The 20,317-nt window shown below is 43.1% G+C and overlaps 1 non-coding gene across 1 annotated transcript; it reads left to right on the top strand.

Moving 5' to 3' along the window:
* The first annotated feature begins 10,551 nt into the window (after positions 1-10,551).
* Positions 10,552-10,623, top strand: Trnae-uuc. Its single transcript has one exon. It is a non-coding gene; the product is annotated as a tRNA-Glu (tRNA).
* The last annotated feature ends 9,694 nt before the right edge of the window (positions 10,624-20,317 follow it).

Here is a 20,317-nt window from a genome sequence, read left to right as displayed (position 1 = left end):
TCAGCGTCTCGAGAGAACTGGGGCCTTCCTTCCTCGCGCAGCGTTCTTATATATAAAGCCGCGGTGCGGACGGCTAAGGGAACGCCTGATCAAATCGGCACAGAGGAACGAGGAAGCATTACCTCGGAAATTGCGGGCTGTATTTCGAGGGATTTTTACTCTGAGAAGCGTACCACTGTATAGGTATTTCCTCGCAAACTTCCCACACTGAACTACAAAAGACTGAAATATGGTTGGACAGTGTTCGGAAGAATCTGTGGAGAGGGAGAAAATTCCATGGTTTCGAGAACATGATTCGCCTTCCAGGTTACGAGGGAGGGGAGCCAAGCTTTGGTGGGAAGCCAACGGTGGAGAGAAGAGGTCTTCCGTTTTGAGCATCCGTGTTTGACAGTCGCTCAGTATCAGCTTTGTTGGTACAGACGGACTTGCTGTCTATGCTCTCAGGCGATTTTATAGTTAGAACTGTTAGGCACTGTACTGTTGCGAACTTATTCGATTCTGGACTTGGCCTCTGGGTTGGGAGCCGTCGTTGAGTACACAGCGTTCAGTGATTCAGAACACTTCTTCTGTATTTACTCACATTGAGACGTTATCTGAACTCCGTCCTTGTGGCTGGAAGCCACGTTTCTTGTCTGTAGAACACAGACAGGAGAAGATAGAATTAGATTATACAATTCAGAGGACCATCTTGTGCCATCCTAGTGTTAGAATGAGTTTTTTTATATATATTTAGTGGCTGGAGTTCTTCCGTCGACGCAGACATGTACGAGAACCATCACTCCGACCCACCGGACGCAATACATTCGGTGATATTGCTGATTGCTACGGCTTATTAGGGGTATAGAGTTAAACAACTGTTATCACGTAATTTATATTTCCACTGAGGCTGCACACCACTGCTGATCGCCTTTGAAAGTAGTGTCTTCTAGTGTTTGTTACGTAGATGATGTCACTCGTCTCGCGTTATTTTGTTTTAGATAACTGCGTTAGCAACAAAAAGGGGCAGATTTGGGCAATTGATCAATAGTATTCATTTGTATCTCTTTATGTCCATTGATATATAAACATTTGTAATAAAGGGGTTTTAATCCACAATAAATCTATAAGCGGAAATAGCATTCATCATTTGGTAGTTACTAGTTCCCTTAATCATTGATTTATGTTTATAATGTAATTTATGTGTTAAAGAGCAAGAAGGAAATAATCACCATTAAGAGATCCTTAGATCTGCTTCAGGGGGGTAATCAAACAGGGCCAAATCTTCATTTTTGCGTTCAGTATTTATGTTGAGCACATTCATTTTATAGCCGCTTGGAGTAGCGTCTCGGAAGGTTCGTAAGGTGCTTCGATACGCAAATACGTATCAGTTCCGCGGGCCCGTAAGGATGGTATAGAAACTGATTTTGGTGCAACATATGCTCGAGTAGGAGTAGGTATTAAAATTCATGGAGAAGAAATAAAAACTTTGAGGTTCGCCGATGACATTATAATTCTGTCAGAGACAGCAAAAGACTTGGTAGAGCAGTTGAACGGAATGGACAGTGTCTTGAAAGGAGGATATAAGATGAACATCAACAAAAGCAAAACGAGGATAATGGAATGTAGTCGAATTAAGTCGGGTGATGCTGAGGGAATTAGATTACGAAATGAGACACTTAAAGTAGTAAATGAGTTTTGCTATTTAGGGAGCAAATTACTGATGATGGTCGAAGTAGAGAGGATATAAAATGTAGACTGGCAATGGCAAAGAAAGCGTTTCTGAAGAAGAGAAATTTGTTAACATCGAGTATAGATTTAAGTGTCAGGGAGTCGTTTCTGAAGGTATTTGTATGGAGTGTAGCCATGTATGAAAGTGAAACATGGACGATAAATAGTTTGGACAAAAAGAGAATAGAAGCTTTCGAAATGTGGTGCTACAGAATAATGCTGAAGATTAGATGGGTAGATCACACAACTAATGAGGAGGTATTCAATAGAATTGGGGAGAAGAGGAGTTTGTGGCACAACTTGACAAGAAGATGGGATCGCTTGGTAGGACAAGTTCTGACACATCAAGGGATCACAAATTTAGTATTGGAGGGCAACGTGGAGGGTAGAAATCGTAAAGGGAGACCAAGAGATGAATACACTAAGCAGATTCTGAAAGATGTAGGTTGCAGTAAGTACTGGGAGATGAAGAAGCTTGCACAGGATAGAGTAGCAACGAGAACTGCATCAATCCAGTCTCAGGACTGAAGACCACAACAACAACAACAACAACAACAACAACATGCTCGAGTAGCTGAGCAGGACTTGAGAAACAGCAATGATTAAGGTTCGGAATCAGAATAAGTCCGTACTTAACGCGGTCCTGGGCCGCCTCAGACCAGTAACATCTTCTGGAACTCCCTGACTGAACTGCTTTGCCACGCTGCCTGGCTCGCCCTCCACGAAGCCGCACATGTAGTCATCTTGTGCCCACTCGGCCAGGTAGGAGGAAGGGAAATTCAAATTGTTGCAACCAACCACGAGCATAGATGCCGCGAATTTCTGAATACCTCAAACTTTCTCACCTAGAGGAAGTGCTTGAAATCAAACTCCTGCGTTTCCTCTCGCAGAGATCGTTCGTGAGGGTTCCTGTGTCTCGCCCACCTGCCCCCAATAACACAGTCTCCCCTATCGTCCTCAGATCCCGCATCGTGTCCGGAGTCCTTGTCCAACCTATCTTGCCGGCATTTATGTACGTGCTCCCGTGTCACACATGAGGCTTTCCTTTAAATGCTGTAGGTCGTGTGTAACCTCCTTATGCTGCCCATTTATCTCATACTGACCTTGTTACAATTTCATTAGAGATCGCACTTCTGACGTCACACCCACCCCAAACAGCCCAGTCTTGTCAGTGCTCTCAGTGATAGACAAGTTTCATATCTTCCCTCCTATCTTTGCCATTTCGGCCTTCACACATGGACCGCCCGTTGGTTCTCGTCCGCCAGGACCTTAATGGTCTCCAGTACCTGCGCCTCTAAGTTTCGACCTTTGTTCCCAGTTCCTTGTGCTGCTGGCTGCACGACTCTTGTTGTTGTTGTTGTTGTCTTCAGTCCTCAGACTGCTTTGATGCAGCTCTCCATGCTACTCTATCCTGTGCAAGCTTCTTCATCTCCCAATACTTACTGCAATCTACATCCTTCTGAATCTGCTTAGTGTATTCATCTCTTGGTCTCCCTCTACGATTTTTACCCTCCACGCTGCCCTCCAACGCTAAATTTGTGATCCCTTGATGCCTCACGTCTTACCAACCGATCCCTTCTTCTAGTCAAGTTGTGCCACAAACTCTTTTTCTCCCCAATTCTATACTAGATGTCAACAAACTTCCCTTCTTCAGAAACGCTTTCCTTGCCATTGCCAGTCTACATTTTATACCCTCTCTACTTCGACCATCATCAGTTATTTTGCTCCCCAATTAGCAAAACTCCTTTACTAATTTAAGTGTCTCATTTCCTAATCTAATTCCCTCAGCATCACCCGACTTTATTCGACTACATTCCATTATCCTTGTTTTGCTTTTGTTGATGTTCATCTTATATCCTCCTTTCAAGACACTGTCCATTCCGTTCAACTGCTCTTCCAAGTCCTTTGCTGTCTCTGACAGAATTACAATGTCATCGGCTAACCTCAAAGTTTTTATTTCTTCTCCACGGATTTTAACACCTACGCCGAATTTTTCTTTTGTTTCCTTTACTGTTTGCTCAATATACAGATTGAATAACGTCGGGGAGAGACTACAACCCTGTCTAAATTCAAATGGCTCTGAGCACTATGGGACTTAACATCTGTGGTCATCAGTTCCCGAGAACGTAGAACTACTTAAACCTAACTAACCTAAGGACATCACACACATTCATGCCTGAGGCAGGATTCGAACCTGCGACCGTAGCGGTCACGCGGTTCCAGACTGAAGCGCCTAGAAACGCACGGCCGCTCCGGCCGGCTACAACCCTGTCTCACTCCCTTCCCAACCACTGCTTCCCTTTCACGTCCCTCGACTCTTATAACTGCCATCTGCTTTCTGTACAAATTGTAAATAGCCTTTGGCTCCCTGTATTTTGCCCCTGACACCGTTGGCATTCAAATCAGTTTCTAGTCGTCTCGGGATGGGCAAATACAGGCCGTGCATAGTATCCAAAGAAATCTTATTACATTCTTCCTGCGAAATAGTGGCAACTTCAGATAACGATAATGCAGGTGGATAGAGATGACGCACCGTTTCGTCCAAAGTAAACCACAGAGGCTCAGTAATATTGACACCTAGTGAGCGTGTTGGCCAGAGGAGGTTTCACAATTCATCCTCCAGCTGTGTTTTCTGTGGCCCTGACTTTTTGGAACACAGCATCACCATTCGGGAACAAACATTGTACTATGGAATGAACCTGATCAGCCGAAATGGTCACATAATCCTTGGCAATGTTGCGACCCTGGAAAATAACCATGTTGTTGTTGTTGTGGTCTTCAGTCCTGAGACTGGTTTGATACAGCTCTCCATGCTACTCTATCCTGTGCAAGCTTCTTCATCTCCCAGTACCTACTGCAACCTACATCCTTCTGAATCTGCTTAGTGTATTCATCTCTTGGTCTCCCCCTATGATTTTTATCCTCCACGCTGCCCTCGAATACTAAATTGGTGATCCCTTGATGCCTCAGAACATGTCTTACCAACCGATCCCTTCTTCTGGTCAAGTTGTGCCACAAACTTCTCTTCTCCCCAATCCTATTCAATACTTCCTCATTAGTTATGTGATCTACCCATCTAATCTTCAGCATTCTTCTGTAGCACCACATTTCCAAAGCTTCTATTCTGTTCTTGTCCAAACTGTTTCACTTCCATACATGGCTACACTCCATACAAATACTTTCAGAAATAACTTCCTGACACTTAAATCTATGCTCGATGTTAACAAATTTCTCTTCTTCGGAAACGCTTTCCTTGCCATTGCCAGTCCACATTTTTTATCCTCTCTACTTCGTCCATCATCAGTTATTTTGCTCCCCAAATAGCAAAACTCCTTTACTACTTTAAGTGTCTCATTTCCTAATCTAATACCCCCAGCATCACCCGACTTAACTCGACTACATTCCATTATCCTCGTTTTGCTTTTGTTGATGTTCATCTTAGATCCTCCGTTCAAGACACCATCCATTCCGTTCAACTGCTCTTCCAAGTCCTTTGCTGTCTCTGACAGAATTACAATGTCATCGGCGAACCTCAAAGTTTTTATTTCTTCGCCGTGGATTTTAATCCCTACTCCGAATTTTTCTTTTGTTTCCTTTACTGCTTGCTCAATATACAGATTGAATAACATCGTGGAGAGGCTACAACCCTGTCTTACTCCCTTCCCAACCACTGCTTCCCTTTCATGTCCCTCAACTCTTATAACTGCCATCTGCTTTCTGTACAAATTGTAAATAGCCTTTGGCTCCCTGTATTTTGCCCCTGACACCTTTAGAATTTGAAAGAGAGTATTCCAGTCAACATTGTCGAAAGCTTTCTCTAAGTCTACAAATGCTAGAAACGTAGGTTTGCCTACCTTAATCCAAGATAAGTCGTAGGGTCAGTATTGCCTCACGTGTTCCGATATTTCTACGGAATCCAAACTGATCTTCCCCGAGGTCGGTTTCTACCGGTTTTTCCATTCGCCTGTAAAGAATTCGCGTTAGTATTTTGCAGCTGTGACTTATTAAACTGATAGTTCGTTAATTTTGACATCTGTCAACACCTGGTTTCTTTGGGATTGGAATTATATTCTTCTTGACTCACTTAGTGCTTGGAAATCCCCAAGATGCCGTCCTGCCTGCAGGCTAAGTTGCTCGCCGACTCGTACCCGCCCCTCTTCCAGCGCACTAAGTCGCCGATCGACTATTTCAGTCATCATCGTCATCATCATCATCATTTATGACTGATTATGCCTTTCAGCGTTCAGTCTGGAGCATAGTCCCCCTTATAAAATTCCTCCGTGATCCCCTATTCAGTGCTAACATTGGTGCGTCTATTTCGGTATGCTCCATAAATTCAGTAACTGTATCTCCTCTAATTTTCACTGCGAGACTATTAAACTGTTGTTCCGTATCCTCGAATAACTTTTTTGCACGATTCTCATTCCGTTCGGCCAGATCTTTAGAATAACTTTGATTTTGATCAGATAACATTTTTACTTGGTTTTGATTTTCCACATATATCTTTTTTTTTTAGGTTTCATATAACATTCTGATTATCCTCGCATATTTTCTTTGTATCTGGGCATTTCGCCGATTTACCTCCGAGGATGTCTCCCGCAGTCGGAGACGAAACGTCAGGGGAGAGTTTTATACTTCGACCACGGCCTATCAGCCCGGAAGTTTTTAGTGAAGACAATACCGGCCGTGAAAGTTTACATTGTATGATGTGCTGTAGAGTTCTCACTAGTTGCGCCATATTGAAAGGGGTGCTAACCGTGTGGCTAGTTGTGGTTTCAACCGCGCTTTCACTACTGCGTCGGAAATTTTTCCCAGCGCTGTTCGACAAATTTGGGGATGCCGTCTGCTAACTTCCGAACTTTAAAGAGTACGGTGGCATTACTGAAACCGGTGTAGCGCCAGAAGAATTTGGTGCTGCGCTTTCTCCCTCATTCATCATGTCATTTAAATTACTGCACCTACTAACGCTCTTAGGCCTGCTACGCGTCTCCATAAACAATACTACTTCCACAGAAGGATTACTATAACACTAACAAACTCTATATCTCCAAAATATTAGACACTGTCTTACTCAAAATTTCGCACGCAACCTAGCACATACAGTCACACGCAATAGATCCCTGTACCGCTATCAAATGAAAAGAACCCCCAAAAATACACGAAAATAAGACACGAACTATAAAAGCAACTCAGATCACTAAACAACGCTGTGAATTGATTAGAGATTTTGTCTCTGCACAACGTGGAAGTTGTTCGAGCGCTAGAGAACAAAAAGTGCGCGGTTAGTACTTCCTACCTAATGACTGCTTCTCATTACTGCTACTAGTAATCTCATCCTATGGCAGCGGTCTGCCATATAATAAAGTTATACTAAAACGGGATGCGTGGCTTTTTAAACTTACTGCGCTACCCAATGCTGTTGCAAATGAGGGCTGAGATGTTTTCTTTTATAGTAAATTATTTAGGGTCGCCACCTAAAGATATAGGCAATAAATTAATTACAATTAATTAAAGAAATTATTAACTTATTGCATAGTAAGCATTAAGATGTCAGTACTCTCATCAAATGAACACTGAACTTAAATTACTCAGAAGCGTTATTATACTGTATGAAAGCAGTTAGTTATATTAAAACATAATTATTTAGAATCTAATTAAAATTCAGAGTTTGGGCGTGCAAGAATACTGCGCTTTGGTAACGACAGGTTCGATGTACTAAGATCGATTTCGGATGGGGTGGCTGCGTTGATGGACACTCATGAAATATAAACCCAATTTATTATAAAAACAAAAGTCAAATACTATACAATAAACGGCTTGTAAAAACTCTTGCCGTTGCCTGAGTTAAATTTAACACTGTTTAAAATGGTTGAATGTCGACAAACTACATGAAGGGGAAGGTACGTGAAAATTCTGCGAAGACGATAGGATAAACGCACGTACTTATACAATATCCTTACTGAAGAACAAAGCTCAAGACACATTACGCCTACACCAAATAGTCGCGGAAAGAGATTCTAGCTTTCTGAGGTAGTAATCTTTCCACAAATGCACCGATGCAAGGTGGGGAGGAGGGGGGTGGGGGCGGGAGACCACGTGGATTGTTGTTGTCTTCAATCCTGAGACTGGTTTGATGTAGCTCTCCATGCTACTCTATCCTGTGCAAGCTTCTTCATCTCCCAGTACCTACTGCAGCCTATATCCTTCTGAATCTGCTTAGTGTATTAATCTCTTGGTCTCCCTCTACGATTTTTACCCTCCACGCTGCCCCCCCCCCCCCCCGCCCCCAGTAATAAATTGGTGATCTCTTGATGCCTCAGAATATGTCCTACCAACCGATCCCTTCTTCTAGTCAAGTTGTGCTAGAAAATTCTCTTCTCCCCAATTCTATTCAATACCTCCTCATTAGTTATGTGATCTACCCATCTAATCTGTTCTCCTGTACCACCACATTTCGAAAGCTTCCATTCTCTTCCTGTCTAAACTATTTATCGTCCACGTTTCACTTCCATAAATGGCTACACTCCATACAAATATTTTTAGAAACGACGTCCTGACAAATCTATAATCGGTGTTAACAAATTTCTCTGCTTCAGAAACGCTTTCCTTGCCATTGCCAGTCTACATTTTATATCCTCTCTACTTCGACCATTATCAGTTATTTTGCTCCCCAAATAGCAAAACTCAATTAATACTAGATTTTGAAAAGGTAGCACATCTACCAGGTGCCTGAATATTTTCACAAAACGGTTAAATTACGTGCGCGAAGCACAAAGAGAGATAAAATGAACTGCAAGAAATTTATCCCTCGATGGACACAGAAAGCCGAGGGCTCAATTGGCTCGTCCAGGGACGAACAAAGCAAGCACGCTAACGATTTGAAATTTCATACGGTAAAATACGCTAAACTCCATTAATTCACTCAAGGGAAAACGATTGATTACCGCTTAACTACACAGAAGGCAAGTTCGCCCCATGTGGTGCGAAGCATAGAGGCAAATTTATGGAATCACAGGTGAAACCAAAAGAATTCAATCCGCAAAAAGAAATGAAAACATTCACACGAGAATGTAACCACGCACGCCTACACACTTAGGAAAATCTACTGTAGCATCACTAGATGGGAAGCCTTTGCACATCAGAAGTTGTGGTAGCACAAAGAAAGTACCACATGACACTTATTAAAAATGGTAAATTGCACCATGGCCTATCCTACGTAAACTTGTAACGTCCGCTTAGAAAAATTACTGAGTGACAGTGCTGGAAATACTCTTACGTTATTTGATAAAAATACGGCTGAGTAAAACTGAACGTACTCGCAAAGTTCTATCTTTACTTATTCTCATCATCGCTAAACTGACTCACAATATTTTTTTTTTTCCGCAACGCAATCTGTCTTGCAGTAATCCCTACATAAGAATGGCCCTGACTAACAATAACCTATACCATTCACAAATCACTTACCTCACAAAAATCTTCGTTACTCGAACTAGTGCAGTACAGCGAGCGCCACTACTGCCAGCTAAATAAAAGATTCTAACTACTGAAGGCACTAACTACTGATAGGCATACTAAGCAAATGAAAGATTTTGATAAAGAACACACAATGTATTTACCTTAATAGTGTTCAAAAGTCATAATAAATATATATATATATATATATATCCTTACTTACTTACTTATCGCGAATGGACCCAGAAGGATCACGCAAAGCTTTCTGACGTCGTTTCTTCCATACTTCTTTCATATATATATCAGTTCATGACATCCATCTTTACAAATTTCCTTTTTCTGGCGGACACACGTCGAGATCGTCCACTTATAGTAACTTATAGTAACCTCTCAAAACTCTGGCATCTCTCTCTCTCCCCACATCCACCGCTGCTGGCGGCTCACCTCCAACTGTCCAACGCTACGCGCTGTTCACATCCAACTGTCCAACACTACACAAGCCGATATTCCAACAATGAGTTCAACCAGCCGCAGACTGCACACAGCACAGTCTGCGATTTTCACACAGAGCACTACGTGGCGTTACCAACATACAAACCTACACAGCCTACTTACAAACTGTGGATCATATAATGAACCTGCCGCTGTAATAAACGGTGAACTACACTGAAGACTTACACATCTCACTCAGTGTTAGGCTACCGACCACACTCACCGAATGCCCAGCGTCAAGTGCTTAAGAACCCTCGAGAACAACACCTCCGCAGGCAGCCAGAACAGACCGAAGGAGTTACTTCTGCTACCAACCGACCCACTGTCGATAAAGACGTCTTAGAAGGCACAAACCTCTTTGCTTTGACTGAACACCCAAGGCTGGCCAGACTTAACACATCACACATTAAGTTCTATACTTCCAGCTACCAAAGGAAACACGAAAAATGCATTCACATGCACTTTCACACAGACGGTAACGGGAAGGATGGAAATCTAGGAGCATAAAATATATTCAGTGTAAATCTTATTGAGAGCTTGCATGTGAAATCTGCCACTGTGTGGTCCAAAGTTGCTGAAGTTCAACACGCCACCATCAATACGACCCGGACATCGGTCTACGTAGTTCTCGCCGGACCTTAACATTTCCACGGCTGTGACGGTCTGTCTCGGAGCGCATACTGTGTGCCACGGGGTTGTGTAACGGCCACAGTTGGCGAGCTTCCAGCAAGAGTTCGTCTCAGCGGCAAAACTGGACGCCACTAGTGATGGAGTGCTGCCAGGCGATGACCATATTTATTCGTCACTCCCTCGCATCTCGCCGGCGGTGGCTACAACTCTCGTGTATCTCATCGGCAAGAGCGACAGTGTGACTCAACGTGTGGAAATCCCTCACGCGAATCCGGTATGGTCTAGTGGCTAGGATACCTGGCTTTCACCCAGGAGGCTCGGGTTCGATTCCCGGTACCGGAAAAATTTTAGTTTTAGTCCTATGTCCTGTGCCCATTTTGATAGTGCATCGAGGTCGGTATTGAAATTTTCAATAGCTTTCTTAAGATAGCTTGGTTTCGCACTTAGATACAACTGAAGGTCATCAGCATATATATGATATTTGCAATAGGTCAGAACCGATGACACATCACTGACATACAGAGAGAAGAGTATGGGACCAAGTACTGAGCCTTGGGGAACGCCTGACACTACCTGCCGCCATTGTGATTTTACATTCCCGGACAGGGCGCGTTGCTGACGAGACGTCATGTATGAGCGAAACCATTGCACTGCACTTGGTGAGAAATTTAGATCGCTAAGTTTGGCTAGTAAGATGTCGAAGTCGACAGTATCAAATGCTTTGCTGAAATCTAAGAAGCAAATGATAGTCGCTTCTTGTCTGTCCATGGCAAGTTTCAGGTCATCTGTCACATTTATCAGTGCGGATGTTGTGCTTCGATGTTTACAGAAACCTCATTGTTATTCGTCTAGTGGGTTGTTAGCAGTTAGGTAGTTGGTGAGCTGGTCATGATTCTAAGGCCTTTGATAGTGCAGGAAGAAGGCAGATGGGGCGGTAGTCAGACGGTGCTGTGGCGATGTGCTTTTTAGGCAGTGGCTTAATTTGTCCATGTTTCCAGGCCTCAGGGAAAACACTTGTGATTAATGAATCGTTGAAAATGTCTGTTATAGAGGGCAGTAGTTGATCAATAATAAGTTTTACCATCTGGATAGTGATGCCATCATGTCCAGTAGATGCTGATCTAATCCGCATTATGACTTTCTTGACAGTATTGCAAGTGACGTGCTGTAGATAGAATTTTTCTTTGCTACAGTCGTTCATCCCCATGAAGTAACCAATGATTCTCTGTTGTTTTTTTCGGTTCAGTTATGGTTGGGATTTTCTGCAACTTTTATTTTGCCTAAACCGAGACTACGGAGATTTTTCCACAGGATAGCTGGTCTACATCTATTGTCAGCTAACGTACGGGCATGCCTGAGCTTAGCGATTCTCACTGCTTGACTGACTATGTTTCATTTCTGCTTGTATACAGTATTATTTTCAGGTGTAGGGTGTATCTTGTATGCTCCATGTGCAGCGTCTCTGAGATTCATGAGATGTTTTAGTTCATCAGTCAGCCAAGGTGCAGGTTTCCTTTTTACTTTTCTGGTCTTTATTGGAGCATATTGGTCATATAGTTGAGTAATTTTGTTAGTGAAATCCTGGAGTTTGTCGTTTATGTCCATGAGGGGAGTAAAGGTCATCCCCCAAACTATTTCTTGTGCCTCACTTTCGAGTTTAGGCAAATTCATGCGTTTGGAGTCTCGGTATGTAGACAGTTTTTGTTTCTTTCTAGGACATTCTAGTGAATACGTCATGAAAATGATGTCATGGGCAGACATGTCAGGCGCAGATATTTGAGAGGTGCGGATTATTCTGTTTGGAGATTTCGTTGCGAATATATCTATGAAAGTGTGACTGGGAGTCGTGTGATGAGTGGGTGCCAACTGAAGTAGCGTCATATATGAGGAAGAAAGCATCCTCTTAAATTTCCCAGTGGAAGGACTATCGCGAAGAAAATTAATTTTAGTGTCACCTGCTATAATTACATGTTCATATGACGATTCGAGACTAGAGAGGGCAGTTTCGAAGCAGGCGAACCCGCCTACTTTAGGAGGTTTGTAAAGGACACATATTAAGGACTTTCTGTTAAGGGATTTGATCTCTATGAACATATATTCCTCTTGTTTATCTACATTGTTGTCGGATGTGTGTAGTACAGTAGGTGACAAATCAGAGCGTATGTACGCCCCTACTCCGCCCCCTCGTCTGTTGCATCTGTCGTGCCTGAGGAAGATATAGCCATCTAGGTTTACGGAAGTTGTAGGAATACTTGGTTTGAGCCAAGTCTCTGACAAAAGTATTACGTGTATATCAGTAGTTTGAAATAAATATTTGAACTCGTCGAAGTGAGCTGGCAGAGATTGGACATTTGCAGGTGCAATATGCGGCTTGGAGCACTCGGGTGTTGATTGCCCGAGGAGGCTGCCGGCAGATGTTTGCGGGTCGTGGTTAGCGGTGACAAGAGGGTCTGGCATGAGGAATGTGGAAGGCGTGAGAAGGAGAGGGGGTGAGGGAGTGTCCTCCCAGTTCTGTGCAGTGAAAGCGGCCGGGAGGGGAGGGGAAGCAACGGGATCTGCGGCCAAGGTCAGTGAGGTCTGAATCGGTTCTGGAAGTATCTCAGAGTAACACCTAAATCCAACGTCCGCAATTATTTGTGGATGTATGTCAGTCTCTGTCTTTACCTACAGTTCATGCCCTCTACAGCTCCGGGTAGTATCACTGACTTTATTAACTGATGTTTGAGTACAAACCTATCATCCTATGTCAGTTTTTTCCATAAATTCCAGGCTAATCCTGCGGACGTCCTTCTCATTCCTTATCTCATCAGTCTACCTAATTTTCAACATCGTTCTATAGCACCAATTCTCAAACACTTCGTTCTCTTGTTTTCAGTCCATGATTCGCTTCCACACAATACACAAAATGTATTAAACAACAGTCAAAAATGGCTCTAAGCACTAAACATCTGAGGTCATCAGTCCTTTAGACTTAGAACTAATTAAATCTAACTAACCTAATTACATCACACTCATCCATGCCCGAGCAGGATTCGAACCTGCGACCGTAGCAGCAGCGCGGTCCCGGACTGAAGTGCCTACAACCGCTCCGCCACAGCAGCCGTCAAACAACAGTCGCTTTTGGGATCACTTGCTTGCCTTCTCACGTTAAATCTTCTGCAAGAGTGCGATTCTCATTTATTCGCTGGGCCCCACCAAGAAGCACACTGAAGTGCCATAGAAACTAGTATAGGCATGCATATTCAAATGCAGAGATATGTAAACAGGCAGAACACGGCGCTGCGGTCGGGAACGCCCGTATAAGACAACAACTGTCTGGCGCAGTTGTTAGATCGGATACTGCTGCTACAGTGGCAGGTTACCAAAGTTGGTGTTATAGTCGGCGCACGAGCTATGATCACAGCATCTCCGAGGTAGCGATGAAGTGCGGATTTTCCGTACGACCATTTCACGAGTGTACCGTGAGTATCAGGAATCGGGTAAAACATCAAATCTCCGACATCGCTGCGTCCGGAAAAAGATCCTGCAAGAAAGGAACCAACGTGACAGAAGTACAAACCTTCCGCAAATTGCTGCAGATTTCGCTGCTGGGCCGTCAAAAAGTGTCAGCTTGCGAACCATTCGGTGAAACATCATCAGTATGGGCTTTGAGAGGCGAAGACCCACTGGTGTATCCTTGACGACTGCACGACACAAAGCTTTACGCCTCGGTTGGGTCCGTCAACACCGACATTGGACTGTTGATAACTGGAAACATGTTGGCTGGTCGGACGAGGCTCGCTTCAAATTATATCGAGCGGATGGACGTGTACGGGTATGGAGACAACCTCATGAATCCATGGACCCTGCATGTCAGCAGGGGACTGGTCAAGCTAGTGGAGGCTCTGTAATGGTGTGGGGCGTGTGCAGCTGGAGTGATATGGGAGCCCTGATACGTCTAGATATGACCCTGACAGGTGACACGCACGTAAGAATGCTGTCTGATCACCTGCATCCACATTCGTGTCCATTGCGCATTCCGACGTAGTTCCAGCAGGACAATGTGACACCACACACGTCCAGAAATGCTACAGAGTGGCTTCTCTTGTGTTTAAAGATTTCCGCTGGCCACCACAAACTTCTGAGTCATGAACATTATTGGGCATAACTGGGATGCCTGGTAACGTGTTGTTCAGAAGAGATCTCCAGCCCCTCGTGCTCTTACGGATTTATGGATGGCGCTGTAAGATTCATGGTGTCAGTTCCCTCCAGCACTATTTCAGACATGTGTCCACGCCACGTCGTGTTGCGGCACTTCTGCGTGCTCGCGGGTTCCCTACAGAATATTAGGCAGATATACCACTTTCTTTGGCTCTTCGGTGTATATATCAGGAGCAGATTATGTCACCAGCATAGAGATGCACGGTGAAAAGTTTCTGGAGGGGGGCGATGGGGGAGGAGGGTCAAGAGGTTTTGTGGCTCAGCCGCCTACTGCGGCTTGAGCATAGATGTTTTATTAGTGACAGAGTTCTCTCACGTTTCTATCAATGATTTTCTGCGACTCTTCAGAACCGGAGCTCAGCAGGGATAACCGTGACTTTAGCAATCAGTATATTTGTTGGATTTATATTTCTAGTGAGCAAGATGTATGAGACAGGCGAAATACCCTCAGACTTCAAGAAGAATGTAATAATTCCAATCTCAAAGAAAGCAGTTGTTGACAGATGTCAAAATTACCGAACTATCAGTTTAATGAGTCACGGCTGCAAAATACTAAGGCTAATTCTTTACAGGCGAATGGAAAAACTAGTAGAAGCCGACCTCAGGCAAGTTCAGTTTGGATTCCGTAGAAATGTTGGAACACATGAGGCAATACTGACCTTACGACTTATCTTAGAAGAAAGATTAAGAAAAGGCAAACCTACGTTTCTAGCATTTGTAGACTTAGAGAAAGCTTTTGACAATGTTGACTGCAATACTCTCTTTCAAATTCTAAAGGTGGCAGGGGTAAAATACAGGGAGCGAAAGGCTATTTACAATTTGTACAGAAACCAGATAGCAGTTATAAGAGTCGAGGGACACGAAAGTGAAGCAGTGGTTGGGAAGGGAGTGAGACAGGGTTATAGCCTCTCCCCGATGTTATTTAATCTGTATATTGAGCAAGCAGTAAAGGAAACAAAAGAAAAATTCGGAGTAGGAATTAGAATCCATGGAGAAGAAATAAAAACTTTGACGTTCGCCGATAACATTGTAATTCTGTCAGAGACGGCGAAAGACTTGGAAGAGTAGTTGAACGGAATGGACAGTGTCTTGAAAGGAGGATATAAGATGAACGTCAACAAAAGCAAAACGAGGATAATGGAATGTAGTCGAATTAAGTCGGGTGATGCTGAGGGATTTAGATTTGGAAATGAGACACTTAAAGTAGTAAAGGAGTTTTGCTATTTGGGGAGCAAAATAACTGATAATGGTCGAAGTAGAGAGGATATAAACTGTAGACTGGGAATGGCAAGGAAAGCGTTTCTGAAGAAGACAAATTTGTTAACATCGAGTATACATTTAAGTATCAGGAAGTCGATTCTGAAAGTATTTGTATGGAGTGTAGCCATATATGGAAGTGAAACATGGACGATAAATAGTTTGGACAAGAAGAAAATAGAAGCTTCCGAAATGTGGTGCTACAGAAGAACGCTGAAGATTAGATGGGTAGATCACATAACTAATGAGGAATTGGGGAGATGTTTGTGGCACAACTTGACTAGAAGAAGGGATCGGTTGGTAAGACATGTTGTGAGGCATCAAGGGATCACCAGTTTAGTATTGGAGGGCAGTGTGGAGAGTAAAAATCGTAGAGGGAGACCAAGAGATAAATACACTAAGCCGATTCTGAAGGGTGTAGGTTGCAGTAGGTACTGGGAGATGAAGAAGCTTGCACAGGATAGAGTAGCATGGAGAGCTGCATCAAACCAGTCTCAGGACTGACGACCACAACAACAACTACAATATTTTTTTTTCACGTTTTTCGCGGTGCGTTGTGGCGGTTTCCTGGTGCGGCGACGGTTTCGGCGCTGCTGTGCAGTGGCGACGGCTGCGAACAAGTACGGAAGCCCGCCGCACCTGTTGGTTTCACAGAGGCATGAGGCGTGCGTCAGCTGCCTCCTGGCAGTGGCGCCACTCTCGCTGCGTGACGAGTGATCGTGACAGACAGCCGCCGAAGCGGAGTGTGACGAAGGGTAAGGGGACGACCGCGGCGATAGTCACTGCAGAACTGAATGTCGCACTCGCGAACCCTGTCAGCAGCAAAAACGACACGGAGGGAGCTTGTAAGAGTTCCGAGCAGATGTAATACAGATGTAATTTTATGTAAGAGGTCCGAGCAGATGTAATTTCGATGTATTGCTCATGCGCTGCCTGCGATATGCAAGGTATAAGAGAATCGCTGACCAGAGAGCAGTGTTGACTGCAGTAGTAACTGTGTCGCTGTAGCAGTTAAGTTGTTACTAGTCTGGAGTCTGCTCTGGTCTGGTCTGGTGTATCGTGTTGGCTGGCCCGGTCGCGGTGCAGCGATGCCGTAGCCCGAGAATTATTGTAGAAGGTAAAAAGCAGCCTTGCGCATACGTAGTAATGTTATGTAAACTCCCATGTATATCTTTTAAAAAATGTCCTAATAATAACAAGCATTCATTTCAATTTAAAGAATTTAATATTTTTTTAATGCATTATCATTCCGATTGTTGCAAAAGAAAAATCATTTACTTCCTTTCATAAATAACAAATGTATAGGCCAGCATTGCACAGAGCTGTGCCGGAAAAAGCTATTGTAAGAGCAGATAGTTGCCGATTTTATCGAGGTGAGAATTTTAGCTTTTTTTGTTCAGAATGATCTTGCAGGGCCATGACGCAGCACTGCTGTCGTCCAAATTTTACCAGGTTACTGAATTTATTTTTTATTTCGAGGTTTAGGAATTTTTCTGTTTCGAGCTTACATTAAATGAGAAAAGAATTTTGTGGGTACATTAAATGGGAACCTGTTTTGTTGTGAGGTTACACTAAAATTAGAATCATTAACCAAATAATATTTAATTTTATTTTGTGGGGAGGTTACAAGCTCCAGAAGCAGAATGCTGGAATTCCAAACAAAACTTTTCTCTGTCGCTTCGTGATACAGCCCTCAGCGAGACCATTCATTAGTGATGGACTTGCAGCTATTTTGGGGGAAGAAATCACAGTAGTCCATACTGGGGGGAGGGGGGGGGGGGGGGTTGGGGCGGGGTTATATCGGCGTTTTTCAACAACAGTTTAAGCTGAGCGTAAAACCGCTCAATACAGCTGCTTTCTGAGATAAGCGGTTCTCGGTTTTTTATTCCTGTTCTTTCCTGTAACAAGCGTAGAAATCGAGAAAGAGTGGAAAAATGTGACTGCCTCAGTTTCAAATACATAGAATCAACATATTAAATTAATTAGGTAAGTTGGGGGGGGGGGGGGGTTGGGTTGGGTTGATTGGGGGAAGAGACCAGACAGCGAGGTCATTGGTCTCATCGGATTAGAGAAGAACGGGGAAGGAAGTCCGGCGTGCCCTTTCAAAGGAACCATCCCGGCATTATTTGCCTGGAAAGATTTAGGGAAATCACGGAAAACCCAAATCAGGATGGCTGGACGCGGGATTGAACCGTCGTCCTCCCGAATGCGAGTCCAGTGTGCTAACCACAATTAGGTAAGTAAAAGAAAACTTAGTCCGTCTACCGGTAACTGCTTTTCTCGAAACGTGGTAAGTCGTTGAATACTACAAAAAATCTCCAGTATTCTCCTGTTCATTCTAATTTTTTTGAAGCTCTACTTGAAAGTCATGTTCTAACCGAAGATTATACCACTATTTGAGCATTAAGAATAGTAAGTGTTAAAGGGTGTAAACTGAGGTTGAAGAACTTTATTTTTCGTGTTAGTTCGTCCGTTTTGAAGGGCTAAAAGAAGATAAAGCCATGTTATATAGGCACAGACAACAGATCAGCTGCTTCCTATCTTTCGTGTAAGCTACGAATGAGTTGTTAAGGTTTCACCCTATAAGAAATCGCAGGCTTGCTGTTGCTCCCTCCGTTCTTAATCTTTTAAAGCAACTGGATCACTGTTCTTCACTGATAACGCACTCCGTCAAACACTTGTAGCCAGAGATTACCGTACACACCAGGCAGGGCAGGCCTCGCGCGCTGCACGCACATGCGTACCGCCCAGTGCGCCACTGCACGCGGTAACAGGTGCGTCATTTTCTCTGCAATGCTGCACCAGTTCTTGTGCCGCGTCTGTGTTGCTCGTTTCTGTCGGCATTGTTGTTAAAATAGCACTGATCGATTTTCCCGTTTTCTGTAATAACTCAATATTTCGAAGCAGTGACTGTTTTACGAATAAAAATTACTCGTATTTAAGAAAACGTTTTTTGAAAAACAAAAACTTTCAGCAGTGATGCTACAGCTACTTGATTTTTTCGGGCCTGTATCTGGTTGTCAGTAAAAAATAGAAAGAAACACCTGTTATAACTGAGAGGTCTCTGTTGGATTCCTTTCATGTTAATTTCTTAAATCTGTTGTCATTTACGGCATGCATTAAACTTCTAAATTTACTGTGGTGTTTCTGACTCTATCTGGGAGGAGACTGAGCAGCGGAACGTGTTACTTTTACACATAAACAAGAACGACCTGTCACACTACTACACTTTAAAACACAGTTTATATGTAATTCATGTCACACAGTCTCATACGGAACCTATATCCGCTTTCTTTTACATACTGTATATGATAAGATACTGTCATCCCCCTTCCCTCCTGTGTGAGAGGATGAATGAGCAAATGTATTTCTAGTCGCATGCTTGATGGTAGCAGACAAGCCGTCTGCTAGAGAACAGTAGGACCAACGTCGTAACAGGTAGCTACGCTTTCTAAAACCAAAGAGGTTTCTATTCTTAGTACGGTCTGGTCCGTCCCTTGTCATGTTGGCATAGGAAGCTGCCTCTCTGATCACTTCCGTTTTGTATACGGAATCACCCTTGGTAGGAGCCCAGATCAGTCCACAGCGAGTGTCTAAAGTGGTAAGATCTCCGGCTAAGCGCGTCTCTGCTAAGTCCGTAGGACAATGGATTTCTTAAGTTCAGCCTAACTGAAAATTTAATAACCTTTATTTCAGGTTTAGCTCTAAAATATCTAATGTTATCTCAAATTGCAACGCAGTGTAATTGGAATGTGAAGTTCAGAATATTTTCCAGTAGTTGCTTTGTCACTACTTTGTGAGTAAAGTGGAACCACGTGTTGATCAGTAACTCTAACTAAGATCATCAATCTTAAATGCAAAAGTGCGTGAGATTAGAACGTCTCGTCTTGACAATATTTTTCAATATAGCAACTTTTCTTTATGTTCAACACACGTGGGGTGTACTTTGTGAGACCACTAGCACGTGCTTATACAATTGTTTGACCCATCAGGTTAATAGTAAGACGATAGTAACCAGTTCGAGGTTTTTCTTTTGTAAATTGCGTTTCGGTGTAATTTATTTTAACTATCAAAATTATTGTGGAGTTACACTCTTTGTGGAAACCAAGTTGACCACGTGAAGCATGTAGTGTAATCATCAAAGTAGCCCTCAGCTATTCTTTTCGGGAAGATTTCACAGAGAATTAGTATAAATTTAGTATACCAGTGTGTGGTAATTTCATGACGGACAGGATTCCACTACGAACGTATCTTCTTTGGGTGAAAATTGAATCTGTTGGCTGTGGTTAATTTCGTCTTGCACATGTTTCAACGTTCTTCGTGTGTTATTTTATGAATGCAGTGTTGTATGCAGTCTCCCAATCTTGGCTCCATATTTGATGTGTTCCGTAATATTACAAACTCACATTATCACAATCCTAAATAAGGCACCAGTTTAGTTATGAATCAAGTTTAATATGCTGAAAGTTTAACGGAACAATGATCAATGTTAAAATAAATGTCCAAATATAAACTGATTTATTTCTTTTTATTTAAATTCTCTTTATATATATATATATATATATATATATATATATAT

Source organism: Schistocerca americana, chromosome 9 (genome assembly GCF_021461395.2).
Source record: "Schistocerca americana isolate TAMUIC-IGC-003095 chromosome 9, iqSchAmer2.1, whole genome shotgun sequence".
Classification (NCBI taxonomy): domain Eukaryota; kingdom Metazoa; phylum Arthropoda; class Insecta; order Orthoptera; family Acrididae; genus Schistocerca; species Schistocerca americana.
The sequence above is the reverse complement of the archived record's forward strand: the minus strand, read 5'-3'. Positions and strand labels throughout refer to the sequence as shown.